Source organism: Amblyomma americanum, chromosome 4 (genome assembly GCF_052857255.1).
Source record: "Amblyomma americanum isolate KBUSLIRL-KWMA chromosome 4, ASM5285725v1, whole genome shotgun sequence".
In the NCBI taxonomy this organism is placed as follows: domain Eukaryota; kingdom Metazoa; phylum Arthropoda; class Arachnida; order Ixodida; family Ixodidae; genus Amblyomma; species Amblyomma americanum.
In genome coordinates, this window is record NC_135500.1 from 106,714,835 (window position 1) to 106,738,761 (window position 23,927).

A 23,927-nucleotide genomic window follows, 5' to 3' on the forward strand; every position below is an offset into this window, starting at 1 on the left:
AACCTACTGCTGGTCGAATACTAGGTCAGAAATCGGACCAGGTCGCAGACGAGCAAGTGATTGCAATGCTGAAGCCAATCGTGAATGCTATGCGTGTGCTGCCTTCCAGCATGCACATGCCAGCTGCACAGAATGCACTGCAGACGCTGGATTTGTTGAATCCAGTGCTTGCAGCTGCCCAATAGCTGGCACAACGCATCCTCCAGCCACATCCTTCCGAGAAGAAGTCCTATGCCTACGTTGTCATCAACATTATCAGCCGCAATGGCAAGCAGCCTTTCTTGACACTGAAACGTCTGCGCTGCCTTGTGATGGAGGGCCCTCGATCTGTTCTACTCAAGTCGCAGCAGTCGGCAGCCCTCAAGGTGTGCAGGCTACAGCTGCCGCGGCCTGTGACTTACAGTGCTTGTGTCATTGCCTGTCGTGCTTGCTACTGAACGAATTTCTCTACTACTGCTTATTCTTTCACGCCCCCTCATCCCTCTCCCCTAGTGCAGGGTAGTCAACCGGAACTTTTTACTGGTTAACCTCCCTGCCTTTCCTCTAACACTTCTCTCTCTCTCTTCTTAGAGTGCCCACTACTATAATGTGCTACATGAAATCTGTTAGTTCACATTGGCTTGGATCCTCAAGCAATACTTCTTGCGTCCTTGAAGTTGTGTCTCTGTATGCCTCTGTGTATCTCTGTTCAAACTAAAAAAAACTACCCTATAGGCGATTCAAATCTTATAGACAGTAGATAGACAATAATAAATTTACGCCCATGCACTTTGTAGCAGACATTTGTCTATAAATTTATAAGCTATTAGTAAAGAAATGAAAATATCAATAGAAAGACAATACACTCTATAAGAAGTGTAGAGAAAGTCGATAAACATGTTTTTATAAGGGAGCCTAGACATGCATCACCATCGTAGCCGTACACCAGCCATTCTATGTCCTCTCCCAGCCCAGATGTAGACGGTAGAAATGAGAGCTCCGTGGAAGTCCGTGGAAAATATTTAGCAGCTGTAGACGAATATCACGTGGTGATCCATGTGCATTAAATTCCAACGCAGCATTTGAAACAAGAAAACACGCAAGCAAGAATTTCGTGCCTGCTCTCAAGCCTACAAACATCCGGCCCCTGAAGGTAGCGGGTCTTTCATATATTGCCTGGACGCAGGAACCATACCATCGCTCTCTCCTGGACTTCATAAAATTAACTAGCCGTTTTTCATTACCTTAATCATTACTGCATCCTTCATCACACCTTCACCCATTGATGCCCTGAGGCAATAAATCTCGCTTTTAAAAAATTCGTGTCTTTAGCCCTTTCAGCAGCAACGTCTACAGCTTTTGTTTAGGAATGCCTCCTTTTTCACCGTTCTACTAAAGTCTCGTAATTACACTGAAGCATACTAGAGGCTTACTTCTTCCTCAGTGCTGCACTCACACTAATCCTCCAGTTTTACGTGCCGCCATTTGTGTGGAAACTTGCTGCGCTCTTTGAGTGCAGTGCGATGCCCTCGGGTCATCGAGGCTCTACGAAAAAGGAGCAAATCGCGGGTACCCCTTCCTCTGACCCCGCCGCACCGCGGATGGGACGGCCGCTGCGTTCGTTCATCGGGGTAGATCCCAGGGCGCGTATGCTCGCGCTATTACGGCGAATGTATACACGGAAACTGAAAGTCTTGGCGCGCCAGACTCGGGCGGCCTTGCCGCGCCACCGACATCATCGCGCCGTCTCCTGGCCAGCCAGCCGAACAGGCAGCCCGTGTACACCGCGGGAAACAGAGCGCGCCGAGAGCCTCGCCCGCCCTGGAAAGCGCCTCCGCGGCTGCGGAAAGACCTGCATCGCTTTCGGCGCGCCCAAAATGCGCGCGTTTTCACTTTTCCCGGCCGGCTTGCCCTGTCTCAGCCAGCACTGGCCGTGCTGTTCGCGCGTTGTTGTTTTGGCTCTGCGCGTCTGGGTCTACCTGCCTACCTATACCTTCTTCTTCGAGCCGTAGTTGTATCGTGTGCTCTGGCGAGTGATACACTTCGGACAATGACCGACAGAGCATTAGTATTGATAGTACTAGTCTTATTATTACAAAAATATAAACAGGAAGCAAAAATGTTGTCAGCCGTGGCAACTGCTATCTAGTGTCTTAAGCGCCCGAGCTGCGGCTGTCATGAATAAAGAGACAGGGAGAGAAAAGCACAGAGAAGTGCAGACAGAGCGACAGCGAAAAAGGACAGGGGAGAGCTTATAAACTATTTACAAGACATACAAAGTTGCAAAGGTTTGCGCCGGTCGGTGCGCGAGTGTTCAGGCACTGTCCGAATTATAACTGCGCGCGAGCTACCGTACAACATCGAAACCCTTGGAAAATGGGAACCCCTTGAAGTAAGAAGGAGAACGCCATGGCTTAAATTTTTTCATAATAGATATTACAACAGGATTGCTATTCCTAGGGAGAAGTAAGTTTTTCATCCACGCTACACATCCGAGCGGGTTGATCATAGCCATAAAGTGCGCGAATTCAGATCAAGAACCGATTTGTTCAACATGTAGTTTTTTCCTCACACTGTTCTAGAATGGAATGCTTTGTCTTCATTTCTTGTTAATATTACTGACAATGAAGTGTTTGCATTGTCATTGTGGCGCCCTTGTAATAATTCTTTTTTGCTTTGTACACCCCCCCCCCCCCCCCCACTGTAATGCCATTGTGGCGCTGTAGGTAAATAAATAAATTAATTAATATACAAACCCGAACGCACGTAGCGCCCTGTGGCTATAGCCCACTGCACTAGCGGCCGGGATGCTAGCTATTTTTGACTGAGCACCATTTTACCATCTGTTCAACCTCATCATCAGTATCATCATCATCAATATTGGTTACGCCTACTCAAGGACAATGGCTTCAACCATTTATCTCCAAATGAACACCTGTGGACCGCCTGAATATCCTCATAAATTTACTGAAATCATATGCCCACCATGACGCATTCATCTTCTCTTCAAATCGACCCCATTGCCCTTACTTATCATCGGTTACGTGTTCTCCACAAAACAGGACGTAACACTATGCATTTCCGTTTCAATTTGTTGATTTCAGCTGTGACGTCACTAACTCTTGCTTATTCGTTACCATCTTGTTTGTTAAGCTCGAAAGCCAGAGAGGCTATGTGAGTCAAGGTTCAACCCCGCCCAGAATGTCTCACTGAGTCAACAGAGAAAAGGCGCCCTCTGACCAGAACTGCAATCGCTGTAGCAAAACACAAGTTAGGGCTAGTTGATGAAGATTTATGATGTTTTAGCAAACAGCGCGAACTGGACAAGATACCAGCGTGGCGTGTGTGTTGCCTGCCTCTTTCTTTCTTTTATGGGTGAATAATTGGGTGAATAATTTGGCCACCACCTTTGTATATGACCATGCCAAATGAAATAAAAGAACTTGCTCAGTTAACGGAATGCTTGGAGAATCGCTGCTTCTTTCCGCAGCCTGTAAATGTCTGATCAGGTTGTGAATGCGACCTACGTAACCGGTAAGTATAACGGTTAGGCAAAGGCTAAGTCTTCCCTTTCGTACGTTGAGAAGAAAAATAAAATGCCATCATTTGGAACTAATACTAATAACAAACAGTAAATCATGCAGGAACTCAAATTGCCCGAGAGAAGTTTAACTTAAAAATTTTGTTAGCCATGGGCAGTAAATTTAAGGAAAGCTCTTCTGTAAAAGATATTTTAGCCAATGGAATAGCATAATTCAGTATCATGGTTTGGTTGGTGGAGTTTAACGTCCCAAAGCGACTTAGGCTATCAGAGACGCCGTAGTGAAGGGCTCCGGAAATTTCGACCACCTGGGATTCTTTAACGTGCACTGACATCGCACAGTACACGGACCTCTAGAATTTCGCTCTACCGAAATTCGACCGCCGCGGCCGGGATCGAACCCGCGTCTTTCGGGTTAGCAGCCGAGCGCCATAACCATTGAAACACCGCGGCGGCAATTCAGTATCATGCATATGGATAAGCAAGAACTATATTCAGTGTCCAGGCAAGCGAAGCTTCGTATTATTTTCATTTGAGACTGTCAAACAACCACAGTAGTGCGCCTGTCAAGGGAGCAAATATCTTGTTATATGCGTTAGAATACCACAGTCTATGCCTTTACCAAAACGTCGCTTTCCCTCTCGAAGCCCTGACACTGAGTCTGTACACATGGTACGAGTGCAGCACGTTCGCGCACATTCCGTCTCCCATGAGCATTTTGCACATGGCCAATAAAAAGACACAGGGTAAAACGTAAACAGTTTTTAGACTGATCGCGTAATACACAAGCGCTTCATCGAGGTCCGAAGAAAAGCAAATATTATGATTTCCTGGCTATGATGAAGACGCCTGGTAAAATTGGATCAAAATAGGCTATGCTGAGATCCGGCAGGCCTCATTTAGAACTGTCACTGGAAGCAGTCACCTGTTCAACAATACTTCTAGCCGCGAGGACAGCACGGCTCTCTCGCGCTTTGCAGTTTTTCGTGCAGTTTCTTGCTTAGCGTGGCAGCATGATTCCTTCCATCTCCCAGCTGCATGATTTGCTCTAGCTGTACCAGGCATCTTTTGGACCCTTTTCCTCCTTCGTCTATCGTGTGTGCGCACTTAGCCTCGGCAAAATGTCTGCAGTCTGTCTTCGAATTCTTTCTGCGTTTTGTGCCCGACGAATATATCGCTGAATATTAGAAGGAATAAACGTACCTAAAATGACCTTCCTACGCTTTCATAATATCGAAATATAATGCGAAGCTTACCTGTGATGCCAACTGCATTTGGTGTCCAATTTGAAGAGTATAGGGAAATTGTTTTTCAGCAAGCATTTACACGAGTGAACACATTGTGACTCATCAAGTTATTTTTATGAAACTCCCTGTGTTAATCCTCGTGGGTCGTGGAGTCATGTAAGTCCCTGCACTCATTTTTCATTTTTCTGTTCACATTGTTTTCCACGTCGACAATGTGTCTGCCCATGGTCGACAGTCTTATCCACGCGGTCTCAAAGAAGCGTACAGCATTGGGCGCTTCAGCGTATTGTCAGTAAGATCGCGCTTGCCACCAAGTACGGAATATGATTATCGCATGGCGGATCTGTCAGCCCTTTGTCGCACGGCGGAATCAAACTCCATAAACAGTGCACGACGACAGGAGTTATGAGAAAACGGAAAACGCTTGATGTCTTGGCATGGTATGAAACTTCTTTACTTCACACCGCCCAGAAAATTTCAACAAAAAACTATTGACAACTCCCTCCAAACGTCGAAGTTCAAATTCCAGTATCCTTACTTCACCTTCTTCAGATCATGAGTGGGCAAAACTTAATCTCTTCCCTTATGTGAGCAAAGAGGCCAGTAATCTACGGTTGCGAGTCAAGAAGGTCAGGCATATTTTTTTTTTCTTTCAGACCAGGAGACGTGATCGCATCACATCACACGTCATACGTAGACGAGTAACACCCGCAAACAAAACAGACACAAAAAGCATAAAAATCAAATGGTGACGAAGGCCACGGTAGTATGCACAGTGTGGGCCATAAGCAAAGCAGTGACTTGCATTCTAAGCCGCACCGCCGTACAATCACCCGACCACAGCACCGTGACACGTCTCCGTACCTGCTCACGGACCGTTTTATACGTAAAAAATTACTTTAGAAATTTTCTTTCTCGATCTTTCTGTTCGCATGCACGCGCTTGGCCAATCAAGCGGATATTATCTATCATTCCTTCTATCTTTATACTTAAGTGCGCACTACGTTCGCCTTCACGCCGGATGTTGTGGGGAGGGGGAAGGGAGAAGGTCGAGGCAGTGCTGCTTTTTGAAGAGAGAGGATAGAAGAACGACATCGGCCATCGCAGATAGCAAAGCGCATAATTTTTTTTTCCTTTGCGAAGTGGCACACAATAATATATATTTATTTATGCGATGGTCCATGTCCGGAAAACCGTTCGACCGATGGAAATAACGCGCAACAGCGTCGATCTACCGAGTGCCGCTCTGCTGCTTAGCGCATACGCGTCACGGAGTTGGCGCTGCGACAGCGATCACATCTAGGGGTGGTTTGGTGTTCTTTCGGGCGTGTCGTCATCTTACCCATGCCCGATATTCCAAACTGGTTCGCATAAAGAAAAAAGTTACGCTCTCCCGGTTACCAGTGGGCGTGATAGCACTAACGCCGTCCGTGGCGACTCTAATACCCTTGTCAATCGCGCAAAATAAAGTGCACTTAGGAAAAGCATAACTTACTAAAAGTGAACTTTAGCACAGCTAAACGGCGTAACCAAAATGTACGCGCCGAAGTGCGCACTTAGGTAGGAGTGCGTTACCAGAGTACATAGGGCCGAGTGTGTAGCCTCGAAAGCAGCGACTTCGAAGGCACAAATGTATTGTGCTTAAAAAAGTACTCAAAAGTTTATTTCACTTACTGTAACAGGTTTTTAAAAAAAGACTGCTTCATTAGAGCTACAAGCGAAGCAACACAACAAATTAACCAGATCAGCTGCAACTCCGCTGCGCGCCACCATCCTGTTTGTTTTCAAAACTCTGGATCGTCTTGGCTGGTCCTGGTTTTCCTTCTATACCTTTTTTTTTCGTTGTTAAAAGCTGTTTAAGCTTGTTTTTTTTTTTGCGCCATCACGTCAAACAATTAATTTTTTAGAGTAGGTTTCCTTTTCCATGGACCTGTCCAAAAATTCCGCTCATTTTCCGCCGCTATTTTTTCTCTTTTACGAGTGCACTTTGCTTTCCCGTTTGACACCACGTAACCTAAACTGTCTTTCCAGATGCCGAAGTGCACTCCCCGTCAGTGCACTTAACTTGCGCGCTTGACAGAGGTCTTCATAAACCAAAGCGCTAAATAAACACCCATTTCGCGAGCGCCCCTGTGTCTGTCCTTTGCATGCAGGAAGTATGGTCCAGAATTTTCACGATCGTAGATTCAATTTATAAATGTACTTATATGTGTCTCTTGGTAAATTAATTTTAATTCGGTTGTGTCCATGAAGGGCAAAGGCTATTTTCCGGTGGTGTTCACTTATTTTAGGTGACCTACACCAGCCGCGATCATCCCGGCAAGTTTCCAAAACGTGAATGGTTCCATTTCCGGTATAACTGTTCCTGCTGTTTTCCTATTGTTCATGCTGTCATGGCAACACAAGTAAGCGTTTGTTTTAATATCTCAACGCGTAAACTTTGCAATTCTTAATTAGCATCACAAATCCTCTCATTCTTCCTTTTCTAACCCTGTCCCCCTCTCAGAAAAGAAGGTCCTGTAGGATCAGTCGACATTCAGCTTTTTTTTTGTCATGCTTTTGCCTTGAGAAAGAATTTCTCACGGTTGCTTCTTCTGTCCCCATATAATTAGCAGAGAGGTTGTCGATGTGGTTATAGCACTCCTTGGATGTACTCTTTTTTTTTTTTCAAGGGGCTTTTTTAAACTGATAAAACTGCAATAGGCTGATTCGACCTCCATTAATTTCTTAATCACCCAAGACATAGAGAAATTGACTCTTCATTTCTCAAGGCGCTGATGTACAGAGACAACAACAACTACGAATCCAGCTCAGGAATACCACATGTCCGGTTTCTGCTTTTATTTAGCTAGACAAATTTACTGCTCGCACATACTGTGAGCAGCCACCCCCAGGATCACTAGGAAGACCACCCGTGTTTTTGCTGCTGTTGGCCTCGCACAAATATGATTTTGCCAGCATTCTCAAGTAGCACATTTCACGGAACCGGAAGTAGACCTCTAATGATAAAAGTTTGTCCTCTCCAAGCACCTGGCCTGCATACCAGCCATTAGCGCGCGTTGAAAGCCAACTCCTATCTTGTGCTGTTTTGTTAACAATTATCCATCTTTGGCCCCCCTCCATTCCCCTCTGCGATGCACTTGCGGAACCATGGAAGACCGGAAGAGAGAGAGAGAAAAAAACAAGTAATACGTGGTAGCAGGCTGAATCGGTTGTGCAACAGATTTCTCTCCCTTCCTCTGCTTGTTCGCGAAGGTAAATTGGGCGCGGCGACCCGGGTCGATAAGGAGGCAGGGCAGCAGCGGCAGCGGGTTGGCATGCAGCACCAGTGGAGGCCAGGAATGCGCGAGCATTGCGTCCAAACTTACGGTGAGGGCGAAAGGAGGCTCGAGATCTTGCCGAGCCACGCGAACCGCTCCTGTTGGCAGCAGAGCATGCAGTCAGTGGAGCTGAAACACGTGCGCCCAGGCCCGAATAGGGGCGCCGCATTGCACCACATCGCGAGCGCCGTGCTTGGATTCGCTACGCACGCGGCGGCCGGGAGAAGCAAAAATCAGGAGGAAATTACACCGGAATAAGAGGGGGGCCGGGCGCACGCCACCACGCCACGGCCCCGGTTGCGTGCCTCGGACGCGTGCTGGCGTGGAGCTCGGACTCGAAGGTTGATATTGCCAAACCGGTCTGCACGCGCACCCTCCTTGCTGGTTGTTATGTGGCCTGCGTTGCAAAACACGTCCGATCCTTCCGCGATACTCCAGGATTTGTGAAGTGGGGGGGCACCCCGGTGGGCTTGCATATCGGCAGCAGTATTACGGAATTCATCAAAGTCAAGTTATGGAACAATCTAATTTCCTTGCACGCGTCTTTTGACGTTGGTTGTTCACAAAGGCGTACAAGACTTCAAAGAGCTTGATACCATTCCATTCGTGCATGTTTGCAACGTCAGCATTTACATTTCGGCCTGTATTACAAGATTGCCCACTGGCGCAATCTTTATCCTCAGTGCTTTGGATCGCCTTTTTTTCTGGGTTATATTTAGGCCGCAATAAAAAAGAGATAATGGTCTTCAGTGGAACCTGACCAGAATGAGCGCATTTGGTTAGGGTCATTCCCTCAGCCAACCTATTTCTTTCGCCATTATAACATCTCAAGCCAGAAGGCAATAATTTTCGCACTAGCGAAATTCTTCGCTAAGTCTACATGTTTTAATCGACCACTGCAAGGTGTCGTTGCGCGGTTTACAGCCCTATATTCTTCCCGGTTCGAAAAAAGGACTATAGACGCCAAATTTTATTGCATGTTTTCTTCTTTAAAATGATTTGTTACACATTAGAATACATAGATCACCGCGTGGTGTTCGCCTGCCACCGCTAAGCAATTCCTAATTGAATTTCTTTTCTCAAGCTGTTTTGGCTTCATCGACCGAACGATAGTTGTGTCGTGCAGTTTAACTTTAGGTCACGTTAGGCACGGAAATGCTGCAATATAAACGCTGATACGTAGTTTTAACTCACTACAGCACTTAAACCAGCCTGCTTCAATAACTAGAATTACAACAAACGACGCACCAGCAGTTATATCGCTGTTTCTTTTTGCTCCTCACAATTACAATTACAAGCCAATTACAAGAAATTACGAGCCACAGCCATCGTTAGCTTCATGAAACCGAAACAGCGTCATGAAGAATTTCAATTACAAATTATTTAGCAGTCGCAGGAGAATGCCACGGGATGCTCCGTGTATATCAATGTCTAATGGATCCTTTGAAAGAAGACAACACACAAGACAAAATATGGTATCTATAGTCCTTTAAGAGTCGTGGTGAAACAAGAGGTAATACGCCTTCTCGCCGCTTCAAAACGATCAAAACAACTCGGCAGTTTTCCCACGTTTCTACGGGTCATGGAAATTTAGCACGCGCCGAGTCTCTCCTTGAATTCTATGGCAACATTTGCATGATTCCGGAAGGAGCAGGTTGACACAGAAGCCGGGTCAGTCTGGGGGCGGAAGTGGTTTTCCGTGGCTTCTGTAAGCTCCCGGGGCGCTCCACTCCTGAGCTCGAGATTGCTACCGGGAAAGTTCTCCTGCCGTTCAATCGATTCCGGCTTCACCAGTGCGAGGAAGAAGGCACATCGACGATGTTGAAGCTTGAGCGTGCCCTTCGTTACAGGCGATGGACAGCGTCGCGTACACTGGGCATTGAGAGTGTGTGTTAAATAGGCGAGTTGCAACAAATGAGACTGACGCCCATCGAATTGAGTAGTCTAGTCGTTGCTTTATGATAGACAATGTGACCATGAACCCTTACGTTGTTGCAGATACGTACAACTCTACGGAAATGCTGCATCAACGCCTCGCTTAGTGTTAATGTAAAAATGTAAACGTTTACGACCGCAACCACACTCACCAATTTCCTAAGCATGTGCTACAATTCGACGACTCCACATTGGTCAAATTTAAAATTTTAGGTTAATTATTGCCTTCAGAACTTCAGAGGTTCTCTCTGAAGAAAGGTGGCTCTTAAGAAAGAAAGAAATAAGTAATCAAAAATGTACACGTACATGTAAACAAATGTACATGTAAACAAAAAAAACGTTCCGATCCTGGAGCTCACGTTCTAACGTTGGACAGAAGGGTTCGGCAGACCAAGTCGATCGCAGAGATAAGGAAACAGGGGCAAGAAAGCAGGCAAACAAGACGTGTCTTTACGATTCTCTACTGCGTACTGCGTCAGTAAGTGTTGGTTAATACAGAGGCCAAACCGCTCGTCTAGAGCACGCCCTGGGCGTGTTTCTGCCTGAACACGCGATATCTAGCTATAACATTAGGTATAAAATTATCTCGATGAAAGCATGGGCAGTTAAACTCATAGGATTTCAACGTCATTTTTTGCTTTCCTGGTCGCAGCAGCTTTGGGAGCTGTGGAACACACAGTTCGGTTATTCTAGACATGTGTTTTGCCCTGTGTGCATGTCGCTCGAGGCTTTCTGTTGCACTTCCTGCCTATGGTGGTTATGACGGTGATGTAAACACCATCATCATCACCTCATCCATTCTTCTGCTGAGAGCAGCTGCTTCTGAAAAAAAAAAGAAAACAGTTGATGCACTTCATGGTAACTGTATTTCAAACGCATCATGCGGTGACACAGTGCCTACATGAAGTGGTATACACCGGGATTATTATATGCTGGCAATAACAATTTTGTTAAGGAGACATCAGCGGAAGTGGTTAAACTACAACACGACGAGTTGGGGGTTACCGGCCATTTAAGTTTTAGCAGAGGAAGTCACACTAGCGTAACCTGTCTCAGCGAGTACATCACAAAGCAAACGCATAGAGTGAGACTAATGTTCGGCACGAACTGCGGCCTGCATGAAGGTTTCCAACGGTGTGTCTGGCTTCCCGTGAGGACTATCGCGCACTCCTCTTATTTGCCTGTTCGAAGACGACATAAAACACTGCCAGCCGCGTGTTTCTCGTTGCGGGGACCGCACGCTAGCGCGCACGTCCGCGGTTTTCCTCAAGCACAGTCGCACGACGAGACACGAGCGACGCGACGACGTTGTCGGCGGCGGACAAGTTGAGCGCCGCCGCAGCCGCTCCGGAGCAGGAGCGCGGAAGGAGCGGAGTTCCTACCCGGAAGTAGCGGAGGCTCTCCTCGTGTAGCGACCGGCGGTCGGCTTGGCGGAACTTCGGCCGGCGGCGCGCGCTTCCGAGAGCCCCGCAGAAGAGGGAGGGAGCGAGCAGACACTGCGTTTGCGTGAGGCCTGCCGGCCCTGTCGCGCCGCTCGCATTGGCAATTTCGCCGCTGCCCGCCGGAACAAATGGCGGGCCTGCCCGCTCCCGGCGAAACCGCCAGCGCCGAGTGTTTCCGCCGCAGTTTCCGCCTGGCCGAGACGGGCTTCCCACCTTTTCCATTCTTTTTATTTCTTGCGCCCAAATCACGCCGGACTCGTACACACACGGACTCTCCCTCAAACACACACGCACATGCATGCGGGCGCGGGCGGCAAACATTGCGCTGTCCGAATGGACTGGACGTTCGGAAGTCGCCATTTTCCATCCGCACGAGCCTCCGAAGCCTCTTCGCGGGCTTTTTGCTGCGCTGGCGGAATTTAGAAAGCGCCGTTTCGAAACGCCTTTTGAAAGGGCGCCCGGTGAATCCGCGACGGTTGTGTTTACGATGGAGAACAGGGGCGCGATGGACAGAAAACCGTTCAATGCTCATTCGCGCTGCCTCGAGCGCCAGTGGATGTCGCCGCTGGAGCCGAAAAAGAGGCCTGCGCTGCCGCCCGAATATATGCTCTGTCTATCTCTGGCTACGGTTTACAAGGCCTAAAATACATAGTTTCTTTCTCGTTAAGGACTCCCACCTCAGTTAATGGTTCTCTTTTTTACCGCATAAAAGCGCAAATGGCGATTTTTTTGCCGGAATAATGATGCGGCAACAGTTTCCATTTCAGGCAGCGGCCCATGGTTATATTTGAAACGTGTGAAAGCTTCCCAAAGAGAAGAAAACTTCAGTGAAACTGGGAGCTACAGTTCATAATGGAGCGGTTCATCTGCCATTGGAACTTCGTTTCCGGGCAAGTCGAAGAGTCCAGGGATATATTTTTTTCGGTCGCCCTAAATTCGTTTGGCTTTACTGAATAATGTTGAGTTCCTTTATAATATGCTGCTGCCAGTTACTAGAAAGCATTTCATACAATGAAACAGGTATATGCTTATCATTTTAATATTCTATAAATTGTTTGGAACTAAGAATACTGGTCGTTAAAGTTTACTGAAGATGCGGGAGGTCGTAAGAATTCTTTGAAGCACTTTCCTCTTTAATTTCTTTTTCCAAGAATTTGGGGGATAAAAACTGGGGGATATTTCTTATCTCAAATACAGGTGACCAGGCTGCTGTTGAAAAAGCCCCATAACTGAGGTTTTCTGGTGTCACTTTTTTACAACATAAGTCAATATAAACACAACCACTCGTATTTGTGCGGAACGTAAGGTCTCCCTCTTTTGCTCATTATTTCAGAAACAAAATGGAAATTACAGGATTCACTAAAAATGTTCACGAACTCTGATTTTAATGTGTTAGCTCTACTCGTCTTATCTTCGCCGCAATATCTGTCCGCCTGGTGTTGTGGGGTGCCGTCGAGTGGAATGTGGATAGGAGGGTGGGAGCAAGAAAAGAGGAGGAGGAGGAGGAGGAGTGGCGGCCGATCACGTAAACGGAGAGCGGAGGGTAAATAGAGAAGAGAAGAGAGAGGGCAGACAAATGGAGAAGAGGTAAGTGGAGGAGACGACAATCACCCTCACCGGCAGGGTCGTATATTCCGGGAAGGATGGACGGCGCGTGAACAATAGATGCACACGACTCGCTGCATACTTACTCATTCCCCCTCCCCACATCCCCTTTCCCCATCCCCGCTCCAAGCTGTGCCCCCGCGATATGGGTGGCAGAAATCGAGCACATTCCCCCCACATAGCCACAAGAAGACTTACTCATACTCTGTCCTATGCTTCGCATTGATCGTCTATGATCGTTTTTTCTTTCCGTCTGTTACAATTATTCCGTTGCGCACATTGCCGATCTCCTATGCAACACTTCTACGTCCACACAATATCTGCATGCCTTGTAGAATGATGCCAATAAGATTGCTGCTCAGTAGATATGTTTTGGCCTCCCGCTTCTTAGATGTGCTTTTAGAACTTATCTTCGAATTAGGCCACTCATGAAGAACAAGTATCAAAAGAGGTTTAGGTTTATGGTTTTATGGGGCTTAACGTTCCAAAGCGAATCAGTCTATGAGGGACGCCGTAGTGAAGGGCTCAGGAAATTTCGACCACCCGGGGTTCCTTACCGTGCGCTGACATCGCACGGTACAAGCGCCTCTAGAATTTCGCCTCCGTAGAAATTCGTCGCGGCCGGGATCGAACGCGCGTCGCACGGGTCAGCAGCCGAATGCCATAACCACTGAGCCACCACGGCGGCGCAAAAGAAAAAAAGAGGTTTTAGGGTGCCCAGTTGAACAAAATCGCCCCTCTGGAATAAGCCCAAAATAACCCCTAACTGTCATGCCGTGTCTTGACATTGTGCAGTGCAATACGTGCGTTGCCCGGAAGGCGCCCGTTCTGGGTAGAAATTCGGTTTAACCATTTCGAGGGGGCAATAATTGGGCAAGTGATTCTGAAAGTGATTCTTCGAAACTTGTAAGCTGAGGACCAAACATAATTTGCCTGCGAGCTACTGTATGTGCCGCCCCGGTGGCTCAGTGGTTAGGGCGCTCGACTACTGATCCGGAGTTTCCGGGTTCGAACCCGACCGCTACGGCTGCGTTTTTATGGAGGCGAAACGCAAAGGCGCCCGTGTGCTGTGCACGCGATGTCAGTGCACGTTAAAGATCCCCAGGTGGTCGAAATTATTCTGGAGCACTCCACTACGGCACCTCTTTCTTCCTTTCTGCTTTCACTCCCTCCTTTATCCCTTCCCTTACGGCGCGGTTCAGGTGTCCAACGATATATGAGAAAAGATACTGCGCAATTTCCTTTTCCCAAAAACCAATTATTATTAGCTACTGCGTGTAAGAACGGTAGATAATATCATTTCATAGCATTTGTTATGCTATTCGCTAATTTCTCGTATGGTGGCGCCCCCACTCGGCGCCCGCCGGAACCCGCGATGAGGGGTTAGTGCCATGACTACGAAGAGCGGTCGAGCGTTATTTGGCTCGCGTGCGCTGTACCTTTGGCTTTTAACGTATTCTGTTTGCACGCTGCAAACTTGCAATGGGAAATGGATGTTTGTATATAAGGTGCACTAAGGTGCTTGTTAATGGACAGGTATTACAGCAGCGACTCCATTTCTGCGTCCCATACATTTCAGATTGTGAGAACCAATGATAAAATTGCAAATTGGCAAGACAGTAATAAAGCCTGTGGAGGACGGCCGCCAGCCCTCTCTTCTTTTGGAGTTTATACAGCATGCATGCGACCGATCACTTTGCAGTTCTCCCGTGTTATGACGATTTGGGGGGGTGGACGCATGGTACTATACTAATGCCTCTGTTAGATAACTGATAGCTTCATATCAGGATTGTTGATATGAGCATTCTTAATTTTGCTTTTTTTTTCGCGAGGAGAGGCGGTGAAGTCTAGCTGGCTCGTAATAAAATCTTGATTCATCGCCTACTCTGGGTGGGCGGCTGTAGGGCGACCAATCTTCTTTTTCGAACCGAATTGTTTCGCGCAGAACTTATCGGGCAACATGACATTTGATTGTTGAGATTTTCTTGCCGCGAGCTTACATCAAGCGTCTGACCACCACTTCGAAGTTTAAAGAAGATTTCCAAAATTGATCATAAAGAAGCGGATGCTTGTCGAGCAGCATTACAGGTACTTTTGTAACCCTCGCTTTGGGTAACAAATCTGACCTTATTTCCGTATGCTGCATGCAGTCTGGACGCCGGACACGGCGGCTTGTATCACAAAGCGCTTAGAATGCGTAACAAAATAACCGTATGTCATTATGAAGTGCTTGCGGCACTTCCTAAATCCCATGATGTGCATCCAAACAGAAAATATTTACATAAATTGACGTATAGATGCAAGCACTACAACTTAAAAGCATGTGCTTGTAGTTTGTTAAAAATAAATCTTATTTTCTTCTCTGTGCTCACCTCATCCATGTCTGGTTCCACGCTGGCACCAGAGAACGAACCTCAGCTTCGAGACTGGTGCCGCTACCTGGAATTGGGTCAAGAGCTTGAACTCTAAACTATGCACCCGGGCACCATCAGGGCGGTTTTCTAAGCACGAGCATAGGTTGCACCAAACCGACGGTGCAATAAGAAATTTTTTCTTTCAAGACTAGTGAGTTCTGTAATTCAAAAGGGGGGGGGGGGGGGGGTGTAGTGCAGCTTCAGGCCAGCGTGCAGCTGTCGTTGAATCTCGAAAATGTGTGGGTCCAGTGGCAAGCCGCTTTATCAATTCTGAACGGTCGGCAGGCTGGCACAACGGGGCTTCACATCCCGCCGCGAAATCTATGCGCGGCAAGTGTGTTGAACTTACCAAGCTGTGGCTTGGAAAAGCTGGGCTTAATCCCGTATATAATCGCGAAGGCAGCACAATGCAGAAGCGTCCACGATGTACTCTCGGGATTTCTCTGACTGGGGAAATATCCGGCGCTGCGTCTAATATCTGCCCCCAAGAACGCGGGGGTTTTCGTGTGCCGGATACCGACTTCCAGATTTGTGCTACTCGTTCATTAAACATGTACATGGTTTCTACGCCTGTTATGATGCCTGAATGCATAGCTGTCTCACTATGCTTGACGACTCTGTCACAGCAAACTGAAAAAGACGGGCTAAATTGGTGGTCAGTTCTTGTATGAACAGTGTAACCACGCGAACAAGAAACGAAGAAAAAGAAACCGATGAGACGAACGCGGAACTTCAACTGAGTTTTAGTTCATAGGCGCCTCACATTTATACATTCGCATTTATGCATTTATACTCAGTTGAAGTTCCGCGTTCCGTCCCGTTCTTTTTACTCGTCCCTCGTTGTCGCGCGGTTACAATATGCATACAAGGACGCTGTCACCACAAATCATGTTGCGTGGCGAGCGTTTATCACCTCTTTGCGTTCTGCTAAAGACGAATCGGCGACTAGCTCCCTTTCGCTCGCAGCCAAGTGCAGGGCTGGTTCCTAAGATGAGCTAATAATGCGACCATCACGGTAATAGTCATCATCATCAGTCGGACTACTTTCAGTGGAGGACAAAGGCCTCTCCCATATCTCTGCAAATAACCCTGTTTTGTGCCAGCTGCGGCCACCATATCCTCACAAACTTCTTAGTCTCATCCGCCCATCTAACTTTCTGCCGCCCCCTGCTACGCTTCCCTTCCTTTGGAATCCACTCCATTACCTTTAAGGACTGCGGAAAATAGGAGACGGCCCCGAAGGGACGGAACGGGAAGACGCTCAACGTGGGGCAACGCGACCCCCGCCCTCGCGCCGGGTCTGACCAAGGTCACAAGTGGCTCTATCTCTCTTTCTTCCGACTGCCCGAGGCCAACCGCTCGGGATGCCTTCTTTTCTCCCCTTCCCCCTGTTCCCTTTTGTATTCATGTGTTTTGTGTCAAACTTCGACCCGTGTAAATAAAGTCAGTGTGAAAGTGAAAGCCAGCGAGAGAGCGTCGTTTTTGTGAGGCTCCCGCGCGCGCGGCCCCGCCGCCCGAACGAGTCTTACGCGCAGTTTGGCTTTAATTAGTGCGGTTCAGTCGTTACTTGCCGGGGTGTCAACGGTCACAGTTTCTAACGTTCAGAAGAAATAACATTTTTGGTGCCGAAACCCGGGAAACTTAGTTAGCAGTGATCGAGAACGCCATGGAACGACTGCAGAAGAAGCAAGCCGCACTACGACAAGCGATCGACAGGATCATCACAGCAGCCACCACACTCCTACAAGAGCCTGCAGTCCATTACACCTATCAATTTTCTTTCCATACCCTGCTGAGGTGTTCTTAAGTTGAACCCTTTTCGTTAGCCTTCATGTTTCTGCCACATAGGTAAGTGCCTGTAAGATACAGCTGTTATATACTTTTCTCTATAGGGACGATGGTAGACTGCCATTCATGATCTGAGAGAAGCTGTCAAAATTTTTCCACTCCATTTTTGTTATTCTGGTTAGTAGACTCTCGCGATGAGGATCAGCAATCACTACCTGTCCTGAGTAGTTGTATTCCCTATATTTCGAACACTTGGATCCAAAGCCGAGTCAAAGTAGAGGTCGACACCCCTGCGGCTGCCCAATCCCCTCAAGGTCAACCACATTGGATTACTAGTAGCGCCTCCTATAGCCCGTGAAAGTTAAGAATAAGGTAATTTAAATAAAAATTGAAATTCTAGCTCGATGTAAAACTTTTACACATATAGCTATGGCTGATTACTGCCGGGAATCGAATTCCCGATACCGGGAAGCCTGATGTATTTCTGGCAACACTGTGAGCGACCAGAAATAGCAGTGTCGTCTTATGGCAGGGGGCTCCTTACTAACAAGACTTCGGCGGCTAAACCAACCCTGTCGGCATCACACGCCAAAACTACAGTGGGTCGTTTCACCGTCTATTGCCTACACCTGCCTGTCTAGATAAACTGGCCTGCAGCCAGCGAGCGGGACGACTTCTAAGCCGAACCAGTAGCCGAGGCCGACACGAGTAACACCCTTTCATTTGATAGACATCCGCATGCATTCGAAGTGCGGCTGCAGCCGCCTAAGCCGATCCTGACCTGCTGAATTGCAAATGCCTGGGCGCACTCAACCCTGCCGTCTCTGCGCTGCCACCGTGCAATAACGGAAGCTCTGACCTGACATTGTTTGACTTGCACATACTTACCTTCTTTCCTTGTTCCAAAATGGGCATGACATTCTGCTCTAGCCAAGATCTTTAGTACACTCGAAACAAATCTCCAAAGCAAATGTTTCTTACTTTATGGTTATTTTTTTCTTTCCGTAGCGTACACACCATCCAGGCGTTGTGTAGGATAGTGTCCATGATTTCTGCAGTAGGCAACCGTATGCATCTGTCTCCGGAGCGAGCGTTCGGTGGGGGACACCCGGACAACTCCGCCGCTCCGCCGCCGCAATCAGCGGGCAGCTGAGAAGTCGGTTGTCCGCATCCAAATAACGAAAACGGCTGCGGTATGGTGAGCAACATCAAGTAAAAACAACTCTGCAGGCGCGAGATTTTTACATATTATTTTGTTTAGACCTCTGTCGCCACACAAGTATTTGTGTATTTTTGCGGATAATTTAGCGTTATTCTTCCACAACTATACATACTGTTAATATATTTCCCGCTGAACACCCGACCGCGTCCGTGATTTAAATAAACCAAACAGATGCGTAAAATCACTCAATGTTATTTTTGGCCTTGAAACAAAAGTTATCATCTCGAATCAACAGTGAAATACGCTGAACGACGGCAGGAAGGTTATAAACCACAGAAACCACCCCGAAAGGTTTCAAAGCTTAAAAAACGCTGTGCTAAAATTTTTGTACACGTCATGACTAAAACGCTTCGCCAATTACTTGTCCGGTTCAAAAAGCACTTGGGCCCCTTGACAGCAATCAAGAACAAAAGGGGTGAGCTCGTCTGGCAAATAACGCATTTGTTTCCGCCCTAAGCATGTCGGCGAAAGGACATCTATAGTGCCCCGGAAATACCTCAGCGCATGATCTGCAACTCTTTCAAAAAGAGACAGCATTAATAATCGTAAACAATCCCGACCGATTTTGCTTTCTGATCGAGTTAGTGGGTCCACGGTCTGTTTGGACAGCGTAAGTGGCCAAAACATTTCACCGTTTTCCCAAGGTGAAAGGCTCCCCGCTCCCGACTGGCTTGTGCATCATCTTCAGTCTTGAAAGCACAGGGACACAACCAGAGTGTGATTGCTCTTTCCAGCCACGCCAGCGTGGCACTCGCAGCACTGATTCTCCGGCGGTTGTGGGCCTAAAGCTGCAATAAAGTGGTTACAGATATAACTGGCATCTCAAAATGTCCTGCCGCAGAAATTCAACTTACCGTATAAGCTTGACGTGCATGCGTTTTCGGTGCGTTAACTTTTTTTGAGGAAAGCACTTTCCGGTGATTTCAAAGCTTTCCACGAATACAGCTTCACTCGCTCCGCAGATATAACCAGCTTCAAGAAGTAGCTGTCATTTTTTTTTTTTCAAGTTTACAACACGAAAAGAAAAAATACATCTTTGTTTTCGAGTTCCAGGAAGCCGGTCGAAATGGCAGCGGGCCCGCACACCTTGCATCGCTACTCCGCAGCCTCACGCGCGACGCCTCGTCTGCTACCGCTTTCCCCCTAAAGCCCCTCATATACCCCTAGAACTCCAAAGCGGCAATGGAGTGGCGCTTCACGACAAGCGATGGTGGCGGCGCCTGGCGGGTGCCGGGCGCCTTAGCGGACGCACGTCGCAAAATGGTAATTAATTAATAATAATTGGTTTTGGGGAAAAGGAAACGGCGCAGTATCTGTCTCATATATCGTTGGACACCTGAACCGCACCGTATAGGAAGGGATAAAGGAGGGAGTGAAAGAAGAAAGGAAGAGAGACTTGCCGTAGTGGAGGGCTCCGGAATAATCTCGACCACCTGAGGATCTTTAACGTGCACTGACATCGCACAGCACGCGGGCGCCTTAGCGTTTTGCCTCCATAAAAACGCAGCCGCCGCGGTCGGGTTCGAACCCGGGAACTCCGGATCAGTAGTCGAGCGCCCTAACCACTGAGCCACCGCGGCGGGTGCAAAATGGTAGCAACGATAGCGAAAAATGCGAGCATATGTAAATGAAGATATGAAGGCCTCATTAAGTGGCAGAACTACCAGAGCAACAAATGCTAAAAGGACGTCAAGTGCGGTGCCCGTAATACTCTAAACAAATTATGAGCTGCTGATTAAAAGAAAAGTAGAACAATTCGAAAGCAAAATACAAGGAAAAGAAAATGACGAAAGACTGAAGAAGCAAGCAGTTACTTACAATGAAAACAATATCATCATGAACGTGGTTGCCCCGCCGCGGTGGCTCAGTGGTTAGGGCGCTCGACTACTGATCCGGAGTTCCCGGGTTCGAACCCGACCGCGGCGGCTGCGTTTTTATGGAGGAAAAACGCTAAGGCGCCCGTGTGCTGTGCGATGACAGTGCACGTTAAAAATCCCCAGGTGGTCGAAGTTATTCCGGAGCCCTCCACTACGGCACCTCTCTTTTCCTTTCTTCTTTCACTCCCTCCTTTATCCCTTCACTTACGGCGCGGTTCAGGTGTCCAACGATATATGAGACAGATACTGCGCCATTTCCTTTCCCCCAGAAACCAATTATTATTATTATTATTATTATTATTATTATTATTATTATTATTATTATTATTATTATTATTATTATTATTATTATTATTATTATTATTATTACTATGAACGTGGTTCCAGTGACCACGTTCATGTCCATATACAGAGTCTACCCGAATTTTTTCTGACGTTAAACCTGTGGGGAACGATATGCAACTAATAATAATACTTGGTCGAGAATGCAGTGATCATCGTGCATTTATAAAACAAAAGGAAATTGCTTCGAACGGTGGATAAACCCGATTTCACATGGGTGCCATATTTTTGTAAAGAATTTTCGAATCGTGCAGTGTCGCCGACGCTGAATTCTAATCCGGATTCTTGACACTGTGAGGTTGATTGACAGGCCATTAAAATTACTGCAGTTTTGTTTGGCGCAATATGTGCGTATGTTGCCTTAGTAGTAAAATATAAAAAGCCTGGATGTAGGCGGCTCTTTTACAGGCTACCGTGATATAAACGGAAATTCTTAGTTCTCGAGAGTAATATCGTGGCAGCAAAAAACAATTGGTACAAATAGGCGCTCTGCGCTTGCAGTAATAAGGGAGAGTGGCAGGACTCGTTACTACAAAATTTATTGCATGCTTTCGTGCCAAAGAAGTTGCGCGCTGCATTAGGAGTAACTATAGATAAACAATTGGGCCAGTTGGTAAAGGGGCCTTTCGGATGGAACAGAGGAAACGGACCAAGGATCGAAAATGAACAAAGAACACAAACATGACCGCTTCTTCTTTTGCACTAGAAATACACTGTAGTAGGATGGGCAATTGGGCCAATTGATGAAGTTACATTTTGGGTGGAACAGCGCCTAAGGACGAATGACCGAAAAGGAAGAAGGAACACAGAGACGAGCGGCACATTTGTAGAGGAGTAACTGCACCGGTATAATGCAGCTTTTAGCATATTATCTTACCAGGTGAGCTGTCGCTACTCTGTTACGCGCACCGAAGTGGGTGAAGCTTATGGGACTCTGACGCAGAGAACTGGCGACGTCGCGTACGCTTTCATATTTCCACAGCGCGAAAGACGAAGACGAAGGAAAACTAGGCGAGACAAACACGGCGCCGTGTGTTTGACTCGCCTCGTTTTCATTCGTCTTCGTCTTACGCGCTGTAGAGTTATGGAATCGAACCAACTCGCCCAAGTTTTGTCCTCCAGTCGTGTACGCACTTCAGTTATATTATTTTTAGGCACCCAAATTAAACTCAACTTACGAGGCACGCCACATCCAGAGCGCCTGGATGTCAACCACCCAGCACACGGTGTTTTACATTTCGAAGATTTTAAGAACACGGTATCTTCCATTTTGGCTGCGTCAAATGGCAGTCATTGTAGTCTTAGTGGAACTCAACCTGCTGACTCATGCTTAAAAACACAGCCACTCAGTCACGCTACGGGTAAAACGTGCAAGATGTTCTTTAAAGTTTATTGATTTCATAATGGACATTACATAAAATTCATCAAAATGCTTGTTAAGGGACGTATCCGAGGGGAGGGTCGAGAGGGCCCGGGCCGATACGTAAATGAACTTTGGGCACCTCCACCCAAAAAAATTCTCGCTACGGACCTGCTCGCACAAACATGCACCGTTGGAATCAGCATGAAGTCCGCGAATGTGAGAGTAAAGACTTCTCTGACATCAGCATGTTCCTTTCAATCACATCCAGCGATAGAGAGAGAGTGAGGAAAATGTTAAAACTCAAAGCGCGCCAAGCACCCACATTTCCCTTCTTACGCACCACCTCTCATTGCCAGTGAAATGGACGTGATGTGATGTTAAGTTCGAACTGCAGCACGCAGTAAAAGCTGAGCGCCTCGGACCGCCATAAAACGCGACGCGCAATAGCAAGACCGTTATGTTCGCGACCTAGACTGAAGTAATGGTTTATTGCGGTCTAATTATACATTAAGTAGTGAAGTGAAGGCCGCCTAATGCCGATGGCTTACCTCGATTACTGCTTGAGGTGGCATGATAACTCGGCATGCGCCTTGAGAAACTTAACGAGTAGTTTCTGTGCATCCACGCCTGCTTTAGGAGGGTCCATTTAGTAAGACAGCGTATGACCGTCACCTGTTTTAGGTATCCGGCGGGTGGCTTTCGCGCAGTTACTCTTGCCTGAGGTGAGGTCGGCTATACATATTTAGTGCGCAGGGTAGCTGCAAGCTGCAGACCGTAACGAGCCTATAGAAGTAACCTGCCGAGTGCACCTAGGCTAGAAATGTCCACCGACTTGCAAGCTGCTCACCTTCAATGTCGACATGCATCTTATATCAGTACAGAGGCAAATGCGAGGCCGAGGCCTAGAGTCTCCGTCGTTTTTTTCCTTGCGCGGCAATTTGACGAGTGGGTCGAACAGTGCTCTAAATTACCAGTTGTCGAAGGTATTCGCTAAAGTGGGACCGGAAAACGCTGCTAAATATGCATGACGCACAAGGCAAGAACCTTGCTCACATGTTTTTCCAGTGGGCACATATCGCAGTTCCTGATGAAGCGGGTTTCGAGCTTTCAATTACACAGTATATGACACAAAATAGAGGTATGCACGCCCAATGGCGAAAAGCAAGAAAAAAGATAAATACTGAGAAATATGGTCGTAACTGTAGCCTAAGAAATCCCTACAGTCGCCAAGCGACTGCGGCACTCCACCAGAACTGGGCATCATGAATCTGCTCTGCGCCTTTTCCTTTCACGGCGTCCCTCATCTGGACCACTGCACTCTCTGATCGGCGGCGTCCAGCGAAACGGCCAACAAGTGCCGCGTATGCCGTAGAGAGCAAAGAAAAACCCGGAAGTACCGTTGAGAACGAAAGTTCTTGTCCCGTGGGTTCAATTTTGGAGTCAAGTTAGATAAGCTTATTTTAAGACAATGGGCGCCATTGAATACTATCCAAAGGCAATTCACAAAACCCTCTCTGTACACGCCTAGGAGTGTAGTATACAGCCGCTCTATTGTGCTGGCAACATCGTGAAAGGAAAGCGAATGCATTCGTATAGCAGCACACAGCAGCAGGGAGAAAGTGGTAAGTCGTAAAGCTAGTTATATCACGCACAGCGCTTCCTCACACACTTAACCTGTAGAGCTATTTCACGGACATTTCCCTGTCGAGGCACACCGATAGCTTCGCCGAGTGCAAAATGACCCATGGGGGGGGGGGGGGTATTTTTTTTTCGCTACAGGGTGCTTAAACTGCAAGCATTGAGTTAACGAGGCGTGTCGCGTTGAGTATAACTGGCCGAAACAATTGACGCT